The sequence below is a fragment of the Mustela lutreola genome, chromosome 7 (assembly GCF_030435805.1).
Source record: "Mustela lutreola isolate mMusLut2 chromosome 7, mMusLut2.pri, whole genome shotgun sequence".
NCBI lineage: Eukaryota > Metazoa > Chordata > Mammalia > Carnivora > Mustelidae > Mustela > Mustela lutreola.
In genome coordinates, this window is record NC_081296.1 from 94,773,347 (window position 1) to 94,781,041 (window position 7,695).

Here is a 7,695-nt window from a genome sequence, read left to right on the forward strand (position 1 = left end):
AAATTCTCCCTGGAGGGAAGCCTGGATGGCTCTGGTAGAGCATGAGACTCTTGGTCTTGGGGTTGTGAGTTTGAGCCCCACATAATTAAAAATAAAATCTTTTTAAAAAAATGCTCCCCTGAGGCACAGAGGTGACTCAGTTGGTTACCTTCTGCCTTCAGCTCAGGTCATGACTTCAGGGTCCTGGGATCTTGCCCTGCATTGGGCTTCCTGCTCAGTGGGAAACCTGCTTCTCTCTCTCTCTCTGTCTTTCCCCCAGTCTGTGCTCCCTCACTCTGTCAAACAAATAAATAAAATATTTATTTTTACTTATTTGTCTATTTTTAAAAGAGAGCACACAAGCAGGGGGAGCAGCAGACAGAGGAGTACAAGATCATGACCCGAGCCTAAGGCAGATACTTAACCAACTGAGCCACTCAGATGCCCTGCCACTAGAATATTACACATGTGGCTCACTGTTTACTTCTACAGGACAGTGCTGATTTAGAACATTATGTCTGGATCATTCTGTATGTTGGACAAGTGCAAAATTAATTTTTGAGAAGCCTTGGACTGTCCTCAAGCTCTCCTTTGCGTTACTTTCAAGGTGGGGCTGGGAGGTGACTTTCTATTTAGTCATTAGACCTCTTGAACTCCTAGCTTTCATAAAACAATATCAGTATCATGTCTACTCCACTGAGTTAAAGTATATGATTCAGCATCTTCAGGCAAGATAGAACAGTCACATTCTACATATTGTCAGGGAACATGACCTCATACTCACAGTTGTTCAGTACTTACCTATTTGAACAAAATCGCATTTTAGTGCTTGTTTAAAGAAGTCATGTTACGCTGAAATTACAGAAGCAAAGATTAACATTACAGATCTTTGTATAGGCCTAGTTCAGGATAATAAATGTTTGCACAAAACCATACTACAAGGTTTCTTGTGGTAGAAACTAGCTAGCTAGACACTATCTAGACATCAAGTATATTCTCCTCCTGGGTGCACATATCTTAGCTTTCCTTGGAGTTAGCTTGTAGCCATGTGATTAGGTACTGCCCAGTGATAGTGGGCAATGGAGATACACTTCCAGGCCTGGCCATAAAAGCCCATGCATTATCATTCACACATTCTCTATCCCTTTTACATTAACATCAGAGGGCACATGCTCAAGATGACAAAATCATGAAATGGAAGGGTTCTGGATCCCTGAGGCACCACCTAGAAGAAAGCCCCCACATGAAGTTGCATAACTGACTTTCTGAGTAAGAAAGAAGCCATTGCTTTTCTTAGTCAAAGAGATATTTTGTGATTTATATGTTACTGTGCCATATCATAGCTTATCCTAACATTGTTCTATTTAATATTGACTTTTTAGGAGTTAATTCTGGAAATCCCATGGGTAAGTTGATTTCCAGTTACACATGATTTGCAAAGTGCATATGCCCATCAACCATCAGGTGAACAGCTCTTGAAATATAACTAATGCAAAAATTTGGAAATGCCTCATGTGTCATTGGAGGCTGATGTGACAATTCATAAAGTCATATCAGAAGGGCTTGATAAATTTTGTTATGATTCCGTGAAGTTATTGTTTAGTGATCTACTGGGGGATGGGTACTTGTAAATTTCAAAATTGTGATTGTAAATTTAAATTGTAAATTTCAAAAGAAACTTTTGTTTCTATTCATGATTTCAGTGTTTTAGTATTTCCCCAAATAAAAAAGTACTTCTTCTGTTCCTAAACCTTTCTGGGTAGCCACATTGTTTAAGTATTTCTAGATATTTTGGCAGCTCAAAGAATAAAGGCAAAGCTCCTTTATCCTTTTGGTTTATTTGATGTTACTGTTTTACTTATTTTGTAATCAGTTTTTTTTTAAAGAGAAGTCAGTGCCTTTATTGGCCGAACAGGCTACATGAGAGAGATGAAGCGGGAGGAGTAGGTGGCCCTGGCGCCAGGCTTGCAGTACTTCCCAAGCTTGTAGGTGGTGAAGAACTTGCCCAGGTAGTGGTCAATCATCTCGGGCTTGATTTCCATGTGGTTTAAGGTCTTGCCATTTTAGACGCCCCCGACATTGCCCACCATCTTGGGGATGATGATCATGACCCAGAGGAGCACCTCAGGATTATGCCATGGGGGGTGGAGCTTCCTTTTTGGTCTTGCATAGGGGCTCCAACAGTGAGTGTGGCTTCCCCCACAAACTCCAGTTTCACTTCTTCTGCTGCTGGGTGCTGTACAGCTGCATCAACCTCCTAGGACTGTCCAGCAGCTGGTCAAGGATGGCGCTTCTGTAGGTGAACTTGCAAAAAGGTGTACTTCTGCTGCTCCACTTCCACTATCTTGTCAGCTCTTGGGAAAGGGGTTAGGAATTTTAATTATAGGTCAAAACCAACATTATTACTGAAGCTTTTAAAGTTTATATAGTATTCATAACTTGTAACAACCCAATGAGGTTATTCTTTTAAAAAGTCTTTATAAACACACAAAACCCCCTTTTCTTTACTTTTCATTTTTAAGATTTATTAATTTGAGAGAAAGAGCACCCCCTGCACAAGTGAGGGAAGAGGCACGGGAGAGAATCTTCAAGAGGATCCCTGGCTGAGCTGGAAGCCAGACCTGGGCTCTATTCCAGGACCCATGAGATCTTGACCTGAGCCCAAACCAAGAGTAAGATGCTTAACTGACAGCCACCCAGGTGCCCCATAAAAACCCTTTTCCATATTTTTATCATCCAACTATAGTGGGAAATGACATTTGATTTAGAATCCTAGATTGATGTCAAGGATTGCAACACTTGACAAAGCCAAAGTTGTACTTTTTTGAAGGGGGAAATGGGATGAGGATAAGAGGAGGAAGAAAAGACCAGGAAGAATGATAAACAGAAGAGATTTGTAGAGTGATTACTTTCCCGAGTTCAGAAGGATATCTCTGCACTTTGTCCTGTCCAGCTGAGTCACAGGATCATATGCCTCAGAGCTATACGAGTGATGTCATTGTCTCCCATAGTGTTGTTTCTAATAATGCACATGCTTTAAAGTTCAAGAGAACTAATCACAAGGGACTTTAATGTTGAAAGGTGCAAAATACCTGCACTGAGGCCTTTAGGTAAGATACCATAGGTATGAGATCTTGAAAATAAATTAGGAGTTATAACAGAGTCAGGGACACTGGGGTCGCTCAACGATTGTGTCTAATTTCAGCTCATGTCATGATCCCAGGGTTCGGGGATTTTGTTCTTGGCTTGTTCTTGGCTCAGCATGGAGCTTCTCTGCTTCTCTCTCTCCCTTTACCTCTGTGCACACTCTTTCTCTCACATAAATGAATAAAAATCTTGGAGGAAAAAATAAGTTTATTATAACAGAGTCAGGCTTAGTCATAGTATATAGTGGTTGTAATGTGAATTTTTACTTCTGTAGTTATTTGCAGGAAACTTAAATCCCAACCAAATTTCTCTTGCCCCTAAGATTACTACCAAGATTGTTCTTTTTGCCTTCGGTTTACATATGTGCTGAGAAATATAAATTCATTTTAATATAAGTTTAAGAGATATGCTGTTTTTTTAAAAAGATTTATTTATTTTTGAGAGAGAGAGAGAGAGAAAGAATGCGGGAGGGGTAGAGGGAGAGAGTCTTCAAGCAGACTCCCCACTGAGCACCCAGCATGAGGTAGGTCTGGATCCCATGACCCTGCTCAACTGACTGAACCACCCAGGTGCCCCAAGAAACATGCCACTTGAAAAGTATTGGCAATTATCTTCCAGTATCTCATAATATGTTCCAAATCCAAATATTAATTACTCACTTATTCTCATTGTTAATGAGGTTAACTAAGTTGATACCTGAGGTCACTTCGGTTAGAGAATACTGCTTAGTCCAGAGGGTAAATTGTTTTTTTTTTTTTTTTTTTTTTTTAAATGAGTGTTCTGTTCTTTTTCAAGATTTTATTTATTTATTTGACAGAGAGAAATCACAAGCAGATGGAGAGGCAGGTAGAGAGAGAGGAAGGGAAGCAGGCTCCCTGCTGAGCAGAGAGCCCGATGCGGGACTTGATCCCAGGACCCCGAGATCATGACCCGAGCTGAAGGCAGCGGCCCAACCCACTGAGCCACCCAGGCACCCTATTTTTTGGTGGAGAAAATGTATACTTAAGATGGTTGTTGTGTGAAATCTTGCTTTAATGAAAAATGTAGACTCATATACATCATAAATGGTAGTGTTTAAAAATACTGTGTCCTGAGGAAATGTAAAATAATCTCCTAAGGTGGTAATAATACAAAACGTTTGGGACCTTTATTACTGGATTGCCTTCTATGAAGCTATGGTGAGCTCAAGTCATAGTTACTCCTGCGGCTAAAAGGCTGGGTATATTTAGTAGTATAATTAGAGTGAATTTAGTGGATCAATTCTGGTTTGTGTTCAAAGCTTTGGAAAACATCCTCTCAAATGATTTCTTAATGTCTTCATCATTAACTATGCATTGTTTATAGAGTTTACTGAATTAAAATGGTACCATATGCATTTTCCTGAGGTTAGTCAGATGGTATACTTTTGTTGTTTTTTAAACTAAAGAGTAGGCTAGTGTGTGGTAAACCATTGAGTGTTATCCCATAGATACAGGCTGAGGAGAAGAAAAAACATGTGTGCTTGAACTAGGGCAAGCCTACTATGTCCATTCTATCTAGTAATCCTTTCTGCTCTGTGAGGCTGCCAATGGAGGAGAGGCCAGTATTCTCAGCCCAGGGCACCTACCTCACCTCATTCAGCCCTTACCTAAGCCCTTCCTAACCTTCCAGTTATTCTCTCTTCCTTTTTCATTGCCATTTTCCACCACCACTTCATTAGGAATAAAGCTTATTTGGAGGACAGGGGCGCCTGGGTGGCTCGGTGGGTTTGAAGCCTCTGCCTTCGGCTGGGGTCATGATCCCGGCATCCTGGGATCCAGCCCTGCATTGGGGCTCTCTGCCCAGCAGGGAGCCTGCTTCCTCCTCTCTCTCTGCCTGCCTCTCCGCCTACTTGTGATCTGTCTGTCAAATAAATAAATAAAATCTTAAAAAAAAAAAAAGCTTATTTAGAGGACAGTTATATAAAAGGAGACAAAATTGCCTGTCAGTGTATTGGCACAAGAAAGGGTCATGAAAATTATTTATTTGAGAAAAAACACTTTAAAAACTAGTTATTATGTTTCCAAATGTATGTTTTTAATTTTTTTGAAAGATTTTATTTACTTATTGGACAGAGAGAGAGACAGTGAGAGAGGAAATACAAGCAAGGGGAGTGGGCAGAGCAAGAAGCAGGCTTCCTGCCAAGCAGGGAGCCTGATGCAGAGCTCAATCCCAGGACCCTGAATCATGACCTGAACTGAAGGCAGCTGCTTAATGACTGAGCCAAATGTATTTTTTTTTGGAAGATTTTTTATTTCTTCATGTAACAGAGAGAGAGATCACAAGTAGGCAGAGAGGCAGGCAGAGAGAGAGGGGGAAGCAGACTCCCTGCTATGCAGAGAGCCTGATGCGGGGCTCGATCCCAGGACCCTAAGATCATGACCTGAGCTGAAGGCAGAGGATTAACCCACTGAGCCACCCAGGCGCCCGAGCCAAATGTATTTTAAACTAAATTTTTATTTAGTGCTCCTCCAAATGTATTTTAATTAAATTTGATGAGTGTTATAATTGATTTTTATTTTGCATTACTTTTTGTACACTCAGTATCATATTTGTGTGATTTATCTAATCCTTGTGATTTACCTAATGAAAAAAGTCACAAAAGATACATTTTTTCGTTTAAGCACCTTCAACTTTGAACTGGTAGAAAGACTCAAAGGTAACCTTTATTGGAATTTTGTATTCTAACAGTCAAAAGATATATTTATTTTGCTTTCAGTAATCTTAAATTTTAAGTATCTTTCTATTCTGCTAAAGAATTAGGGGTTATGGACATTGGGGAGGGTATGTGCTATGGTGAGTGCTGTGAATTGTGTAAGACTGATGATTCAGAGACCTGTATCCCTGAAGCAAATAATACATTATATGTTAATTAAAAAAGAATTAATAAGCTTCATGAATAGAATTGGAAGAATTAAGAATTCTCCAAATAATTCAGATAAAATAAGTTTCTGGCTTAAATGTCAACTTAAAATGACTTTGAACGGTTCTGTATGGTACAGTGATAGTGGGTACACAACCATGCACTTGTCAAAAGGAACTCTATGCTACATAGAGTTAATGAAGTCTATGCTACAAAGAGTTAATTTTACTGTGTGCAAATTTTTAAAAAATCAACTTGAGGGTGCCTGAGTAGCTCAGTTGGTTAAGCGGCTCCCTTAGGCTCATGTCATGATCCCAGGGTCCTGGGATCAAGTCCCACATTGGGCTCCCCATTTAGTGGACAGTATTCTTTTCCCTGTCCCTCTACCCCTCCCCCCCAACTCGTTCTCTCTTTCAACCGCCTCACAAATAAATAAAATCCTTAAAAAAAAATCAGCTTGAATAGCAAGGGAACCCAAGATGGAATGTAGGCTATGGCATAAATCTAGCTGTATTACAAATGAATGACATAGGGTAACTGGGTGGCTCAGTCAGTTAAGCTTCTGCCTTCAGTTTAGGTCATGATCCTAGGGTCCAGGGATTAAGTCCCACATCAATCTCTCTGCTCAGTGGGGAGGCTGCTTCTCCCTCTCCCTTTGCTCCCCCCCGACTTGTGCTCTCTCTCGCTCACTCTCTTTCTCAAATAAATAAAATCTTAAAAACAAAACCAAAAACATATGAATGAATGACATAACTGCACTGAAGGGGATGGTTAGGAAAGGAGCTGACCTAAATGGCTTTTAAAAAGTTGTTTTGGTTAGCTACCTAGGCCTAAAGACAAAAAGAGTTATACATAAACATCTAAGTCCGATTGATAAATTTGTTTATCAGAGTCTGGGTTATCAATCTGAAACTATTTTATATGTATGCTAGGGTTGAACAAATTAGTAAATATAGATTATGAGCCAGTTTTCTTACTGTTGGACAACTTACTGTTGAGTTCTTTGATAGTCTTCCCCCCAGGAGATGGAGTTAGATTCCCCTCTCTTGAAAGTGGGCTATACTTAGTAACTCCTGTCAAATGAACAGAATACAGAAAAGGAAAAACAGTTACTTTACACTGGAGACACATGGCAAATCTTTTTTTTTTTTTTAAAGGTTTATTTATTTGACAGACAGAGATCACAAGCAGGCAGAGAGGCAGACAGAGAGAGAGGAGGAAGCAGGCTCTCCGAGGAGCAGTGAGCCTGATGCGGGGCTCAATCCCAGGACCCTGGGATCATGACCTGAGCCGATAGCAGAGGCTTTAACCCACTGAGCCACCCAGGTGCCCCGACACCTGGCAAATCTTAACCAAGTAATCAAAATTAATAGTATGAGTAATTAGACATATTGATATCAGGTATACCCACCGATAGGCTGTGATAAGGATACACCACTCTGATATTCTTCCCACAGACTAAACTTCAGTCTAATCAAGAGGAAGCATCAGATAAATCCAAATTGAGGGACATTAAAAAGCATCAATATATAAAAAGCAAGGAAAGAGTAAGAGACGGTCACAGATTGTCCTAGAAAACTGAGGGGAAATGATAACTAAATATAATGTAGTATCCTGGATTTGATTTTTGAATGGAAAAAGGACATTAGAACTAGGAATATCATAGTAAAATCTGTAGTTTAGTTAAT